The sequence below is a fragment of the Schistocerca gregaria genome, unplaced genomic scaffold (genome assembly GCF_023897955.1).
Source record: "Schistocerca gregaria isolate iqSchGreg1 unplaced genomic scaffold, iqSchGreg1.2 ptg000351l, whole genome shotgun sequence".
NCBI lineage: Eukaryota > Metazoa > Arthropoda > Insecta > Orthoptera > Acrididae > Schistocerca > Schistocerca gregaria.
The window spans coordinates 5,279,367-5,297,224 of NW_026061811.1; the positions used below are offsets into that span (position 1 = coordinate 5,279,367).

The window sequence follows — 17,858 nt, forward strand, 5'->3', positions numbered from 1 at the left end:
TTATTCCAAATCCTTATTTGAAGGTACTAAAACGTCGGTTTAAATGGCAGCTTGCTATGTAAGACATGCCCACTTGTTTCTCTGTGCCATCTCTTCTTTGAGATGATAAGCCTAGGGACATTTTACCCGTAGTTTTTGAGCTTTCACCTATTGAATACATTTTTTCTTGTCTCGTAGTCAGTTGTTTGCTACAGTAATAACGTTTCTGAACAAAACAAATGCCAAGATCTACCCACAAAGTTTTCGAGAGAAGTTCTAGAAGACTTGCAAGAAATAAAAAAGTAAATATCATGAAACAAATGTTATGTTTTTGTACAGCATGCATACTATTGGAAAGTGAAAGAAACTATGAATTTAAATGAGTGCATGTACGACGTTAAGTGCAATGCAACTTTAAATTTTCCGTAACTTTTCTAACTAAATGTACCTTTCCTCTCAAACCATTTATCCCAGAACCATGGAATTCTAACGGTCAGTTTTCTTACTCGAGGGCATGAAGAGTCGAGGGATATGAAAGGGAAGCAGTGGTTGGGAAGGGAGTGAGACAGGGTTGTAGCCTATCTCCGATGTTATTCAATCTGTTTGCTGAGCAAGCAGTAAAGAAAACAAAAGAAAACTTCGGAGTAGGAATTAAAAACCATGGAGAAGTTGTATTATAATGAACACTATGGTCTTTTTATTTTTGAAATTTGCCTGCAAAACCTCTCTTTCAAAATTTTTTCTAAAAATTTCAGTATTAATATATTATTCATGAAAAATTGTTAGCTTGTTGGAAAACAGTGGAAATGCATGTAAGTAATGTTTTGTGTTTTACCGTTAATATAACACAACTTAGAATAAGGATCATACAAATAGATCAGTTAACATGGTGGAGATGGAAGATACGTTCTCCCCGTGAATATTGTGTTTAAAAACAAATGAATATTTTCAAATCAACAGCTCATTTCATGAAGTCATAACTAGAAGTGAATAATCTCCACAAAAATTGGTAAGTTAATTACTTTGGTGCAAGAAAGTCTCCATCATTAAGGAGAACGATGTTATCAATAACTTGCCGGCAGCCACAAAAAGCTTTACTACTGACAGATTTCAGTTTACGAGGAGCCTAAAGGATTTCTTGCTAACCATCTCTTCCGACACCATTAATGAATTGAATTATTTATTAGAACTAGCGCGCGCGCGCGATTGAGAGAGAGTGTGTGTGTGTGTGTGTGTGTGAGAGAGAGAGAGAGAGAGAGAGAGAGAGAGAGAGAGAGAGAGAGAGAGAGAGAGAGAGAGAGAGAGAGAGAGGGGGGGGGGGTCAAATAATACGTGTACAATCAGAAGTGTGAGTAAATTTTCATTCCTCGTTCATGATCAGTCCATTTGCGGTCTGTGGATAGTAAATTAGCATATTATTTTCCCATTGAGTATCTCCCCATTATGGATCAATTTCAATGGAAAGTACATATAATCTAATCCTCTTGTCTGCCCCACTTCTGTTGAAGGTTACACATCACACAAATACCTTGTTGTTGTTGTTGTTGTTGTCTTCAGTCCACAGACTGGTTTGATGCAGCTCTCCATGCTACTGTATCGTCTGGAAGCTTCATCTCCCAGTACCCACTGCAACCTACATCCTTGTGAATCTGTTTAGTGTATTCATCTCCTGGACTCCCTCCTCGATTTTTACCCTCCACGCTGCCCTCCAATATTAAATTCGTGATCCCTTAATGCCTCAGAACGTGTCCTACTATCCGACCCCATCTTCTAGTCAAGTTGTGCCACAAAGTTCTCTTCTCCCGTATCCTATTCAATACCTCCACATTAGTTATGTGATCTACCCATCTAATCTTCAGCATTCTTCTGTAGCACCACATTTCGAAAGCTTCTATTCTCTTCATGTTCAAACTATTTATTGTCCATTATTCACCTCCATACGTGGCTACACTGCATACAAATACTCGGAGAAAAGACTTCCTGATACCTAAAGCTATACTCGATGTTAGCAAATTTTTCTTCTTTAGAAACACTTTTCTTACCATTGACAGGCTACATTTTATATCCTCTCTACTTCGACCGTCATCAGTTATTTTGCTCCCTAAATAGCAAAACTCCTTTACTACTTTAAATGTCTCATTTCCTAATCTAATTCCCTCAGCATCACCCACCTTAATTCGACTACATTCCATTATCCTCGTTTTGCTTTTATTGATGCTGATCTTATATCATCCCTTCAGGACACTTCATTCTGTTCAGCTACTCTTCTAGGTTCTTTGCTGTCTCTGAATTACAAAGTCATCGGCAAACCTCAAGGTTTTAGTTTCTTATCCATGGATTTTAATTTCTACTCAGAATTTTTCTTTTGTTTCCTTTACTGCTTGCTCAATAAACAGATTGAATAACACTGGGGATAGTCTACAACCCTGTCTCATTCCCTTCCCAACCACTGCTTCAATTTCATATCCCTTGACTCTTATAACTGCCACCTGCTTTCTGTACAAATTGTAAATTGAATTCGCTCCCTGTATTTTACCCCTGCCACCTTCAGAATTTGAAAGAGAGTATTCCAGTCAACATTATCAAAAGATTTCTCTAAGTCTACAAATGTTAGAAACGTAGGTTTGCCTTTCCTTAATCTACTTAATAAGGTAAGTCGTAGGGTCAGTATTGCCTCACATGATCCAGTATTTCTACGGAATCCTAACTGGTCTTCCCTGAGGTCGGCTTCTACCATTTTTTCCATTCGTCTGTAAAGAATTTGCGTTAGTATTTTGCAGCTGTGACTTATTAAACTGATAGTTCGCTAATTTTCACATCTGTCAACACCTGCTTTCTTTGAAATTGGAATTATTTCATTCTTCTTGAAGTCTGACGGTATTTCGGCTGTCTCATGCATCTCGCTCATCAGACGGTAACGTTCTGTCAGAGTTGGGTCTCCCAAGGCTGTCAGTAGTTCTAATGGAATGTTGCCTACTCCCGGGATCTTGTTTCGATTAAGGTCTTTCAGTGCTCTGTCAAACTCTTCACGCAGTATGTCATCTCCCATTTCATCTTCATCTACATCCTCTTCCATTTCCATTATATTGTCCTGAAGTACACTGCCCTTGTATAGATCCTCTATATACACCTTCCACCTTTCTGCATTCCCTTCTTTGCTGATAACAGGGTTTCCATCTGAGCTCTTGATATGCATACAAGTGAATCTCGTTTCTCTAAAGGTCTCTTTAATTTTCCTGTAGGCAGTATCTATCTTACCCCTAGTGATATGCGCCTCTACATCCTTACGTTTGTCCTCTAGATATCCCTGCTTAGCCATTTTGCACTTCCTGTCGATCTCATTTTGAGACATTAGTATTTCTTTTTGCCGGCTTAATTTACTGCATTTTTGTATTTTCTCCTTTCATAAATTAAATTCAATATATCTTCTGTTACCCTCTTTCTCTGCGCATGTCAAGTTCCGTAGGCCCAAATTGAGGAGCAAATCTTCAAGGTCATGGAACGTGTCAGTATCTACATCTACATCCGTACTCCGCAAGCCGCCTAACGGTGTGTGGCGGAGGGTACCCTGAGTACCTCTATCCGTTCTCCCTTCTATTCCAGTCTCGTATTGTACGTGGAAAGAAGGATTCTCGGTATGCTTCTGTGTGGGCTCTAATCTCTCTGATTTTATCCTCGTGGTCTCTTCGCGAAATATAAGTAGGAGGGAGCAATACACTGTTTGACTCTTCGGTGAAGGTATGTTCTCGAAACTTCAACAAAAGCCCATGCAAAGCTACGGAGCGTCTCTCCTGCAGAGTCTTCCACTGTAGGTTATCTATCATCTCCGTAACGCTTTCGCGATTACTAAATGATCCTGCAACGAAGCGCGCTGCTCTCCGTTGGATCTTCTCTATCTCTTCTATCAAACCTATCTGGTGTGGATCCCACACTGCTGAGCAGTATTCAAGCAGTGGGCGAACAAGCGTACTGTAACCTACTTCCTTTGTTGTCGGATTGCATTTCCTTAGGATTCTTCCAATGAATCTCAGTCTGGCATCTGCTTTACCGACGATCAACTTTATATGAACATTCCATTTTAAATCACTCCTAATGCGTACTCCCAGATAATTTATGGAATTAACTGCTTCCAGTTGCTGACCTGCTATTTTGTAGCTAAATGATAAGGGACCTATCTTTCTATACATTCGCATCACATTACACTTGTCTACATTGAGATTCAATTGCCATTCCGTGCACCATGCGTCAGTTCGCTGCAGATCCTCCTGCATATCAGTACAATTTTCCATTGTTGCAACCTCTCGATACACCACAGCATCATCTGCAAAAAGCCTCAGAGACTTTCCGATGTCATCCACCAGGTCATTTATGAATATTGTGAATAGCAACGGTCCTATGACACTCCCCTGCGGCACACCTGAAATCACTCTTACTTCGGAAGACTTCTCTCCATTGAGAATGACATGCTGCGTTCTGTTATCTAGGAACTCCTCGATCCAAGCACACAACTGATCTGATAGTCCGTATGCTCTTACTTTGTTCATTAAACGACTGTGGGGAACTGTGTCAAACGCCTTGCGGAAGTCAAGAAACACGGCATCTACTTGTGAACCCGTGTCTAAGGCCCTCTGAGTCTCGTGGACGAATAGCGCGAGCTGGGTTTCACACGGCCGTCTTTTTCGAAACCCATGCTGATTCCTACAGAGTAGATTTCTAGTCTCCAGAAAAGGCATTATACTCGAACATAATACGTGTTCCAAAATTCTACAACTGATCGACGTTAGAGATATAGGTCTATAGTTCTGCACATCCGTTCGACGTCCCTTCTTGAAAACGGGGATGACCTGTGCCCTTTTCCAATCCTTTGGAACGCTTCGCTCTTCTAGAGACCTACGGTACACCGCTGCAAGAAGGGGGCAAGTTCCTTCGCGTATTCTGTGTAAAATCAAACTGGTATCCCATCAGGACCAGAGGCCTTTCCTCTTTTGAGCGATTTTAATTGTTTCTCTATCCCTCTGTCGTCTATTTCGATATCTACCATTTTGTCAACTGTGCGACTTCAAGAGAAGGAAGCACAGTGCAGTCTTCCTCTGTGAAACAGCTTTGGAAGAAGACATTTAGTATTTCGGCCTTTAGTCTGTCATCCTCTGTTTCAGTACCATTTTGGTCACAGAGTGTCTGGACATTTTGTTTTGATCCACCTACCGCTTTGACATAGGACCAAAATTTCTTAGGATTTTCTGCCAAGTCAGTACATAGAACTTTACTTTCGAATTCATTGGAAGCCTCTCGCATAGCCCTCCTTACACTACATTTCGCTTCGCGTAATTTTTGTTTGTCTGCAAGGCTTTGGCTATGTTTATGTTTGCTGTGAAGTTCCCTTTGCTTCCGCAGCAGTTTTCTAACTGGGTTGTTGTACCACGGTGGCTCTTTTCCATTTCTTACGATCTTCCTTGGCACATACTCATCTAACGCATATTGTTCGATGGTTTTGAACTTTGTCCACTGACCCTCAACACTATCTGTGCTTGAGACAAAACTTTTGTGTTGAGCCGTCAGGTACTCTGTAATCTGCTTTTTGTCACTTTTGCTAAACAGAAAAATCTTATTACCTTTTTAATATTTCTATTTACGGCTGAAATCGTCGATGCAGTAACCGCTTTATGATCGCTGATTCCCTGTTCTGCATTAACTGATTCAAATAGTTCGGGTCTGTTTGTCACCAGAAGGTCTAATATATTATCGCCACGAGTCGGTTCTCTGTTTAACTGCTCAAGGTAGTATTCAGATAAAGCACTTAAAAATATTTCAATGGATTCTTTGTCCCTGCCACCCGTTATGAACGTTTGAGTCTCCCAGTCTATATCCAGCAAAATTAAAATCTCCTCCCAGAACTATAACATTTCCCTAAGGGGCTCCATCACTAGCCTAACGTTGGAGCTCCCAATAACTAATAAACCCCTCCCCCCGTGTGCCTGCTCGGACCTTGCTGAAGGAGCAGCCACATGTCCATTCACAGGCAGAGCGGGCGATGCCACACGGCCAGCCTCCACATTGACCCTCCGCCTCGTGCGCCGCGAACGCCACTGAACCCGCCACTCCCCGTGGGGAGAGGGTGGCCCAACCGCGCCCGGTACTCGCGAAGATCTCTCGACAGCAGGGACAGTGGGTGAAGCATCTAATACCTGGGGTGCACCATGCGACGCACCAGACTCCCCACTGCCGCTACACTCCGAGGCAGCAGCCTGAAGACGGCTGACCGCGGCCATCAACACGCTCAGCTGTTCGCGAAGAGTGGCCAGCGTCCGTACACAGCAGTCACACATCCTATCCATCCTAAGGAATCAATTTACCGAAGAGACTTAATCAACTTTTAAGTAGACTGCTAATTCACTAAAGGCGATTGATTACTGACTAAACTGTGATTGCTAACCACTTCTTGTGGAAAACAATGAAAATAGCACTACCTGTCTCTGGACTGTATTCAAAACAAACACTAGCACTACTGGCACTATGGCTGACTAAAAGGACTCTCTCTGACTGTATTCAAAACAAACACGAAATCTATGTAACACTATTACTAGCACTCGACAATTAAAGCTTCCTAAAAGCAAAAACACACGGAAGAAGAAGTGACAAGTAAGAAAAATAGAGTTAATACTTAAATTAAGGTAGCTCGCTGCACAGCAGACGTGAAGCAGCTGGCGGTTAGGGCGACACATGAACTTACAACAAAAAAGTAATAACAGATAGAAATACATGTTCATGAACCTGAGAGAAAATCAGTCCATAAGTTTAAGCAAACGCTATCAGCAGTACAATGAGAATCAGCTTAATTTTTCAATTAACTCCTCGACAGAATAAAAGGAGTGACCGATGAGGAAACACTCCAGTTTCGATTTGAAAGCGCGTGGATTACAGCTAAGATTTTTGAATTCGAGTGGCAGCTTATTGTAAATGGATGCAGCAGTATACTCACACATTTTTGCACAAGAGTTAAGGAAGTCCGATCCAAATGGAGGTTTGATTTCTCCCGAGTATTAACCGAGTGAAAGCTGCTTATTGTTGGAAATAAACTAATATCGGTAACAAGAAACGACAATAAGGAATATACATATTGAGAGGCCAAGGTCAAAATACCCAGACTCCCTGAACAGAAGTCGACAAGAGGTTCGTGAACTCACACCACTTTTTGCCCGAACCTCCAGTTTCTGAGCCAAAAATATCCATCTAGAATGGGAAGAGTTACCCAAAAACATAATACCATACGACATAAGTGAATGGAAATAAGCAAAGTAGACTAATTTACTTGTCGAAGTATCACTCACTTTCGGCACCGTTCCAATAGTGAAAATGGCAGTATTAAGTCTTTGAACAAGATCCTGAACGTGGGCTTTCCACGACATCTTACTATTTATTTGAACACCTAGGAATGTGAACCGTTCAGTTTCACCAATCATATGCCCATGCTGTGAAATTAAAACGTCAGGTTTTGTTGAATTGTGTGTTAGAAAATGTAAAAACTGAAGCTTACTGTGATTTAACGTTAGTTTATTTTCTACAAGCCATGGACTGAGGTCATGTACTGCACTACTTGAAACGGAGTCAATGTTGCACCCAACATCCTTTACTACCAAGCTAGTGTCATCAGCAAACAGAAATATTTTAGAGTTACCCATAATACTTGAGGGCATATCATTTATATAAATAAGGAACTGGAGCGGCCCCAACACTGATCCCTGAGGAACCCCCTCCCCCTTGACAGTACACCACTCAGATCCCTCATCACACTGTATTACTTTCCCCCATTCCCGTAGATCGTTCCCTAATGATCTTCCTGAAACACTCTACAACTTCTGATTCTGTCAGTTCTTTCAGGTCCCATCTCCTTAAATTCCCACCTTTTTCCAGTTTCTTCAGTTTAATCTACAGTTCATAATCAATATATAGTGATCAGAGTCCACATTTGCCCCTGGAAATGTCTTACAATTTAAAATCTGGTTCCTAAATCTCTGTCTTACCATTATATAATATATATGAAATATTGCAGTATCTCCAGGTCTCTTCCACGTATACAATCTTCTTTCATGATTTTTGAACCAAGTGTTAGCTATGATTAAGTTATGCTCTGGGCAAAAACCTACCAGGCGGCTTCCTCTTTCATTTTTTACTACCATTCCATATTCACCTACTACGTTTCCTTTTCTTCCATTTCCTACTGTCGAATTCCAGTCACCCATTAATATTAAATTTTCATCTCCCATCACTATCCGAATGATTTCCTTTATCTCATCACACATTTCATCAATTTCTTCATCATCTGCGGACTACTTTTACGGCTTTGGTAGGCGTGGGATTCGTGGCTATCTTGGCCACAACAATGCGTTCACTATGCTGTTTGTAGTAGCTTACCCGCATTCCTATTTTTATTAATTATTAGACCTACTTATGCATTAGCTTCATATTAGCCTTCCTAATACTAAAATCTATATCCGATGTTAACAATGACGCCGGTGGATGGACTATCAGGAAATTACTGACCGTCGAGAAAGTCACAAATATAACCGACAAGCTAATGGGCCCTTCACAGGAAAAGGTTTTTTGCCAGAAAACGGGGAAAATTGAAACCCAGCAAATGAGTAAAAAAATGTATATTCACTGACAAAAAAAATAGTGTACGCACACAACTTACACAACAATAGTCTGGGATTACTCTATTACGTAATACAGTTTTTGTGATTGTATCTTGCAGCTTTAGTTATTTTTAATTAAAAGAGGCTTTAAAAGGACAGAAAGAACGTGTTGGACTACGCTACAGATCGTTCTGTTAGCACAGTCTTTACTTTGTAATCACTTTCGTTGACTTCGGCAACTCTCAACAGAAATCTCCAACCTAACCGAGACAATGTGCTACGATACAGCCGAGATCATGACAAGAGAATGGGCTACATCACACTCGAAGTAAATGTATATAGGTAAGGATCCCCATGACCTGTATACGTCTGTTATAAAAAATCTCCAAGCCACTCTCCTCAAATAGACCGCAATCTTCTCTTGACCTTCAACTGTTACTATTTCAGAATTAAAAACCAGATTCAAAGAAAATTTGGCTACAAGGCACAAAACTAGAAAAATAAAAATAATAAAAGTGAGAACGTGAAACATGTTAGCAATAATCATAAACAGGAGATTTACAGAAAATATAATTGAGAAAGGAAATCATTAATATTATCGACCGTTTAGGAACTCTAGGCTACGAAATGGATAAAACCACATATCGAATAAGTGGTGGAAGAGTTAGTGTGTTTTAACATTAAAACCAAACAAGAATTAGAGAAAAATATATCGAAGCAAGGCCTCTATTACGAAAAATTGCTAAATCTCGAGACAAATTGTGTCCTTCTGTATTAGATGAAATGTTTTGGCCCCTAGTACGGATGAAACAGTATCTGCAGTATCAACAGGAACTTCGGACATGTGTTTCATATTTCATCCAAGCCTGCAGTCTATAAATATTTAAACAAAATACTAAAACAAAATACCACTACAGGGAATTACTTACGAAGTAGTTCTTGGTAAAGAAACACAGGACACAATTACGTATGTAGGCTTAATACGAACTACAACTGTGTTTATAAATCGCTATAGTTGCCTTGGACTAACGACGAGCAAATATCAATATAACCTGTACGCTTTTCAAAGCTGTTATCCATGGAAAAGCCAAACTACGTATCGTGAACAAAATACAATTTAACACCGAAACAATGACATTAGCTGACAATGGGCACAGACTTTAGTCAATGGGCACTGTTGAAAATTTGTGCCAGACCAGGATTAGCACCCGAGTCCCCTGGTTACGAGGGAGAGGCAATGATCACTGTGTCCGAATTACACAGTGGTCAACAGAATAGCACGAACTGCCCGAGCATGCCGTTCTTTAGATCCAAATTCTCAATTTCTCCATAGACTGCTAATGCACTGCTCCTTGAACATAATCCTCCTCCCTTTAATTATACAGTACATGGCCAAAAAAACAGACACCGAATATATGCAAACTTGGCCTTACGAACATTGCAGACGTCGTCTATGTAACACACGTCAAACTTCAAAGAATTTACCAATTCGTTGCATTGTTTACTATAGACCACAAATCAAGTAACGTAAAAAAAGCACTGCGTCTATTGAGATCATGATTCAGAGTTAAAAAAAACTAATAAGTCGCCTACATATTACAGTTGCTGCCGAAAGAGGAGAACCATTATTTTCCCACAAAAGGAAATATAGTTAAAATTACGCTTCTATTTCGGTTAGTTTATGCGGTTACTAAAATTTGCAGTGAAAGTTACATAGTGGACTCTACCCTCCCCCCACCAGAAACGTAGTTATCGTGGCTGTTGTGAGACTTTTGTACACAGTTAGAGAAAGTGTGTTAAATGTGGCGCGGACGGAAACGCTAGGCTACGCTACAGGGCAATCTGCTCGCACAACGTTTAGTCGGCATTCATAATCGTTGGCGTAAACAACTCTCAATCAAATTACCACCTTCCAACCTAACTTAGATCTCGGGCTACACTACCAATCGGCCTGTCATCACAACCAAAAATTCATTGAGGGGGGTGGAGGGATTTCCTGTAGCTCTCTCTAATGTATCTCTAGGCAAAACTGCCAGTTTTGTCAGACTCAACAGCAAGATTTACCAATGGTAAACACTTTTGAGACGGCTCGTAATATAGGAATAGTCCTCTTCGTCTTACTTGGCATAAATTGTTCGCTGGCGTCCCAGCAGCTAGCTCCCTCAGTGTCTGCTTCTGCCATCGCACCACGCTAGTCTGCTGTTGTCCTAGCAGACCGAACGCACCGCACATCCGATACCTTCGGAACCACTCACTGGCCAGTTAGCAACTGAGCGGAACACTGTTTACATCGTGAAAGGAAAACTATGCAAAGATGTACACTTAAATGGCACGACTGAGTAGCACACACACAGTAATATCTGAGGAATGTCCTTCGACACGCGCAGAACGAAAGTCTTCTCGCGAACGTACAGCGTCTCTGAAAAAAAATCTCGTGACTATATTCCGGCGTTACGGCCAGGTTCTCATACAAATGAGCAAAAAAGGGTACATTTGAAATTCTTTTTGAGACAATGGAAATACATTCGAAAGATCTGTTTGGGAATTACGAGTGATAATACTATGAGCTTAATTTTAGATTTTCAATAAAAAATGGCGCCCGTAATTATGATTTGATCAAGGGCCTGCGAGACTGGAGTACGCAGAGCGCGTGCAGTGTGGCACCTCATATGTTACCTGAATTCAAAAATGGGTAACATCAGTTGATACTACATTATTCCTCTGAAATTGAAAATGGATAACATCAGTCGATAAAACATAAAATTTATGGGAGCGTATACCTAACCGCAATGAAACAACCTTAAATTTAACGATACAGTGCTAATTCGAACTTTGAGTTCGATTTTTGAGGGTTTGTTTCACTCCTTATGCCTACACAAAAATTAGTTAATATTAACAAATGTCATATTATAGCTATAAGTTCCTAAGAAAAGTGTTTACTTTTAGGGGTCAGAGGTAGATGTTAAGAGAACGAACCACTTTTAATTTATGCTGCATGCCGTTCTGAGAAAATAGTTACCCGAAAAAAATGTGTTCAAAGTTTAGGGAAAACATTTAGTTATATTATTACTTCGATTTGCATGAACTGAGTGTTACATATATATTTTTAATGTCGCTGAAAACGAATCTGAAGTCAGATTTTCAATATTCAAAACAGCTAATCCAATACGGAGGGCAACCGATTATGTTTTGACCAATTTTTACCAAAAATGTATTTTCGTTATTTACGTTTAGTCTGCAAGTCAAGGAGTATTTATCAACCCTTCCTCTACCTCTGATTGTTCCTAGACAGCAACTTCCTGTTCTTCTTGGCAGGAAAAGCCGATCTGTCAAAGCTGGATATGCAGCACTCGGCAGCCTGCACTTGATATTCGTCCGTATTTTCGGTGAGTATGTTTGCATGCATTCTGCAGTATGAATCATTTTGAGCACGTGCGACACGGGACGAGTTATCATCTACATCTATATGGATACCCTGCAAAACACATTTAAGTGCCTGGCAAAGGGTTCATCGAATCACCTACACAACTGATAATTAATTGAAACCCTCAGCTGCCGACAGGTGTTGTTGATATACTTCGATGGGGACAGCTGAAAAGTGTGCCGCTACTGGGACTCGAACCCAGGATCTCCTGCTTACAAGGCAGACGCTCAATCCATCTGAGCTATCGAGGGCACAAATGAACAGCACGACTGCAGGAATTTATCCCTCGCACGCTTCCCGTGAGACTCACACCCCGAACCGCCCACAATCCGATTACGTAATGTACTTAATAGGTATTTGTCCATCCACTCATTACTGGCTCACACTAAGGTGACGATTCCCGTAAGATTTCCGGTAGCCTGTGCGCATTCGCACAGACGAAGGTCAATGGCTGGGTGACGTTTAACCATAGATATGAAGATAGTAACTGTTCTAGAAAGAACAGGCGCCACTGACGACCGTACAGCTCTTCTAGAATACATGATAGACCGGCCGATGTGGCCGAGCGGTTGTAGGCACTTCAGTCGGGAGCCACGCGACCGCTACGGTCGCAGGTTCAAATCCTGCCTCGAGCATGGGTGTGTGTGATGTCCTTAATTTAGTTAGGTTTAAGTCGTTCTAAGTTCTAGGAAACTGATGACCTCAGATGTTAAGTCCCAAAGTGCTCAGAGCCATTTGAACCATCAGTCCCTATGTTTACACACTACTTACAGTAACTTATGCTAAGGACAACACACACACAACCATGCCCGAGGGAGGACTCGAACCTCCAACAGGGGGAGCCGCGCGAACCGTGACAAGGCGTTGGACACATGGCGGGTACCCCGCGCGGCTCATGGCAGCCGTGACACTGCTTCAAACAATGGACTGTAGAAACTTTTGTAAAGCACGGATTAAAAAAAAAAAAACTTTCTGTTCCAAGAGTCTAGACAAGTACACCTTTAAAAAATGCAACTACAAAGAAATTGAATTTTCGAACGTTTTGAATGAGAACCTGTCCTTATGGAACACCGTTGATCAAATGTCACAGGGATTATATACTCAGGTTTCACATGTGGATTAACACTTTCTAATCAATATCCGGAATGAGCAGGGCTTAAAACTTTGAAGAGTTAAATTTCAAGGGCCGTTCTCTTGTATGCAAATAGTTTCACAGTAGAAATTTCTCTAGTTTTATTAATTAATTTATTTATTTATTTTTTGCTGTAGGTAAAGAAGGATAGCATTGTGAGGAGGGGGAAGGGGGGGGAGGAATCTCGCCTCTCCCACCTTGGAATTCTCAGTACAGAATTTTTATTCATTACGAGATTCTTAGCCACTTGCAGAAGTGATTTCGAGTGATTCTGCAAAACTTTTCCTTTAGCCAATCGTAGCAACTATAGGATTCCGTTCCTGCTGCTTGACATGTCTCGGAACTTAAAGTGACCAACTCATTTGCATAAAGAGCTAGCTTATCATCCGCTTCTTTACTTGCGTAGACCGTTCATGGTTTGCAAAGAATTTTTTTCTTTAATCGTTTTTTTTATGTCTTTTATAAACTGCAACACTTTCTAAACTTTCTAAACTTAGCGCCGTTGAAGCATGGTCTTTTACTGAATGATCAAAAAGCAATGCTGACAGCTGGAGTCCAAGGTTTTTGTTAATCAAGCCGTTTGTATTCTTGTGGTGATATCTCCGTACAGTCTTTCATTCCCTAACGCATATTTCTTTATATCTAATTGAGAAGTGAAATACCGGTTTTCATAGATGCAGATTTAAAATATTTTAATATAACGCAATAAATATTTCATTAAAATTTTCATCCCCTTATGCTCGAAGTTCCAAAACCAGAAAAACACGTAGTTTTTAAAAATTGTAACATATTAGCCGAATACGAATTGTCAGATATATTTAGCAATCCTTTCATAATGAACCATTTTCTGAAACATCTCACACCCTTTAGGGGTTGGGTTTTCAAAAACAATTAAACACGTATTCTTCTATTTAGAGCCGAGGAGCCAAATTCAAATCTTCATCCATTTAATTCTAAAAATGCTTTCATAGTGAAATATTTCATAAAACATTACATCCCCTATTTCACTCTATTAGTGAGTTAAATTTCCAAAAGCAACGAAACACATTTTTTTTACATCCAACCGAGATGTCTAATACCTATTTTCATAGATGTAGCTATAAAAATGCTTCAGTAGTTCTTTAATAATGATTTATTTTCAAAAAATCTTCACTAATTATTTTATCCCCCAATGGAAGAATTTCGGAAAATGCTAAAAACCTGTTTCTTTTTTGTATCTGACTGAGACACCAAATGTCAATTTTCGTAGTTTTGTAGTTATAGCTTCAATAGGGACATAGGGACATATTTAAAAAAAAGACTTTCAACCCATGTTTCACCCCCATAGGAGTGAAATTTCGAACAATCTCTTCTTAAATGATGCTTTCAGCGTAAGATTTACACCTTCATCAAATTTCAAGTCCGTATACTTTGCAGGTTGGGCTGGAAGGCTATGGGTCAGTGAAACCTGTGCCCCTATTGCACCTTCTTGGAGGTTGTAGTTCCAAAAACAGTGAAACACGTAGTTTTCTATAACACAATATTCATAGATTTCGCTTTAAAAACTCTTTCGCACTGAAATACTTTCATAAAACATTACATCCTATATTCCACCCTCTTAATCGTTGAATGTATCAAAAACAGGTTTTCATATATTTCATGAAACATTTCATCCTCTGTGATATGGGGTATGGTAGTGACACACCAAAATCACAATAGTAATCCGTTGTAGTTGCTACATATTTTATTACAATCAAAAGCATTATAAAATCACAAGGCCAGATCAGTTGGACAAATAATAAATAAATTTCGTTAAGTGGAACGAGACCCGTAAAACTTGAAATTTGAATATGACTAGGTATATATACTTAGGTAAAGCTTTACTTAAATAGCACAAATGTCCATAAAATTCATAGCAGAACTCTCACTACTTGCAATCAGGGGAGAAACAGATTAAGCGTAAGAATACAGATATTTAACGTTCGGCTTGCCAACTTTCCTAAACAAAACTGTATAAAAATGACTAAAACAATTAAGGGGGTCCTTTAATTTTGACTAAACGGACCTTCAAATTTACTTACTCAGTTGATTAATCAACAATATTCTTAGAATGATTACAACTAGAACATGACTATATGACAATACCCTTAAAAAAAGGTTGCTTCAATATTTCGTGTGAATTGGCGATAGACGCGAGCAGACCAAGGATTCAAATCAATACAAGAGATCCACGAGGCAGAGAATGACATGGAAATATACTCAACATGGCAATGCAATTGAACTTTGGATGCTATAGTTCAGCACCGGAAAGATGGAATCACGCAAAAGTGACAACATAACCCAAGATGTAAAGGAGAGGACATGGCCTCAAATATCTCTCTGCCGCCGTGGTGCTCTGCTCCCAGTATGCTAGCGTCGACCGCTGCCAGTTATCTCTAACACAACACACATCAAGAGCAGACAATTTTCTGAGACATAAACTACACAACCCTATCTGAAGAACAGGTGAGCAATACAACTGGACTGAAACCAATGAGCCTCCGTGAGTTACTTGGCCAGTGCCAGCCCTTAAACTTTGATTAATAAGATCGCTAAAAATCATACCGAAGTTAAGATGACGAGACTTATCTCCAGGTTCACCATATTAGTGGCAGAGACAATAAATTGGCGACGCTCTTATCCGTATGTTCGCGGCAGAGTCTGGGGAAGGCAAGGGCCACGTGGAGCCGGATCTGGGGGTCAATTTCCTTCTCTCCGAGACACCCGGCTTCTTCTGCGACTTAGCCGGCAAACAGGAGAGGACCCCGGGTGGGGACCGATTCGGCAGCAGTTGGCGGATGGCGAGGTCTTCGGGGGGTGGGGTTGGGGGGGGGGGGTGTCTTGTGTAAAGGGGAAGACAACCGTGGTGAAGGGAAGGTCTGTATTCCACAGGAACGAGTTAGCATGGCACTCAGATATTTCCACGATTCGGCGGTAGGGGATCATTTGGGGTTCTACAAGACCTTGAACAGTGTTCGGGAACACATGTTTTGGCCCAACCTATATGGCGATGGCATGCGATTTGTTGGCAACTGTGTCCAGTGTAAGCGCGGTAAGCCCGATGTTGGGCCGCACAGAGAACTACTACAGTCGGTTAGCGAGCAGTGTCCTCTGGACCGCGACTCAAAGATCGAAACATCGATCGACGGAAACTGGCGCCAGAAACGCACCAGCTCACTCTATTTCATCCCCTTAGGGGTTGAACTTCCAAAAACACGAAAATACGTATTTTCTTATTTGTAACCTTGAAGTCAAATACCAATTTTCGTACATATAGCCTTAAAAATACTTCCATAGTCCTTCCATAATTTTTTATCTCATAATAAAATGTTCACCTACTATTTCACCTCATAGAGGTTAAATTCCCAATAATACTGGAACACATATTTCTTTATTTCTGACCTAGAAACCAGATACAAATTTTCGTCTGCCTAGCTTCAAAATTACCTTAATAGCTACATGTTTCAAAAATCTTTTCATTTCCTGTGTATCCCCCTTAGAGGTGGAATTTCGAAATATGCAGTATAAGCGGTATAAGATCAACAACCTTTCCAAATCTCAAGGTTTATTTTCCTTGGCGGTCTGGACTGTGTGAATTTCATAGTAATGGCCTCCACACAAACACACACACACACGCACACGCACACACACACACACACACACACACACACACCACTAACAATGCCACCACCACCTCCTGGGGAAATTTCTGCAGACGCCCTTGTTCCACTGCAGTCATATTTTGCCGACGACCTACATTTAGCAGCGTGGGAGGGATAGTGTCGTGCAACAGACAGTATACTCAGTAGACAACGAACTGTTCGTTGTGAAATCAGGGACATAGGAACCGAGACTGACACAGAAGGTGCTGAAGGTGAAGCACACTAGACTCGTGTCTACCACGGCTTCAAATAGTATCGATTTACTATGAACGGAAGTTCCGAAAAGTGAGCAAGTACTTTTACAGTAAATTCAGTACCGATGGTGAGGATATACAACGAAAAACATTTCTATAATATTTCAGAAATAATGAAACACTCCACTCAAGTCGCGCGGCAGAAAACGCAATGGATATGCTTGCACTTAAGACGGAAGGCCCCACGTGCTTACGCAGGCTTACGACAGATCGCAAAATTCGGCAGTAGGCGTAAGCCAACCTCTTGTGCTGCCATCTGTTATTGATACCAGGCATCAAGGTCTCAGTAGTTCGACCATCCACTGGAGAGTAGTTGCTTTATAAGTACTCCGTCTTCAGGCCACGAGTGACCTACTGGGACAGCACCATCCGACCGCCGTGTCATCATCTGTGGAGGATGTGAACAGGAGGGGCGGGGATCAGCACACTGTTCTCCCGGTCGTTATGATGGTTTTCTTTGACCGGAGCCGCTACTATTGGGTCGAGTAGCTCCTCGATTGGCATCATGAGGCGGCCTGGATGATCACCCATCCAAGTGCCTTCAACGCCCGACAACGCACTTAACTTCGGTGATCTCACGTGAACCGATGCCACCTCCGCGGCAAGTCCGTTGCTGCAGATATTTTAGAGTAGTTGTTACGTTTCATAATTATCTAGTTTACGGGGAAAATGTAAAAAAGGCGATTGTCACCGAAGCTACAACTAATCTGAATTTCTGGTTAGTTATCAAGTGGTCTTATGTGCAAGCCTGATTTT

The 17,858-nt window shown here is 40.9% G+C and overlaps 1 non-coding gene across 1 annotated transcript; it reads right to left on the reverse strand.

The window, feature by feature from the left end:
- Positions 1–12,213: 12,213 nt before the first annotated feature.
- Positions 12,214–12,288, reverse strand: Trnat-ugu (transfer RNA threonine (anticodon UGU)). The gene has a single exon. It is a non-coding gene; the product is annotated as a tRNA-Thr (tRNA).
- Positions 12,289–17,858: the final 5,570 nt, after the last annotated feature.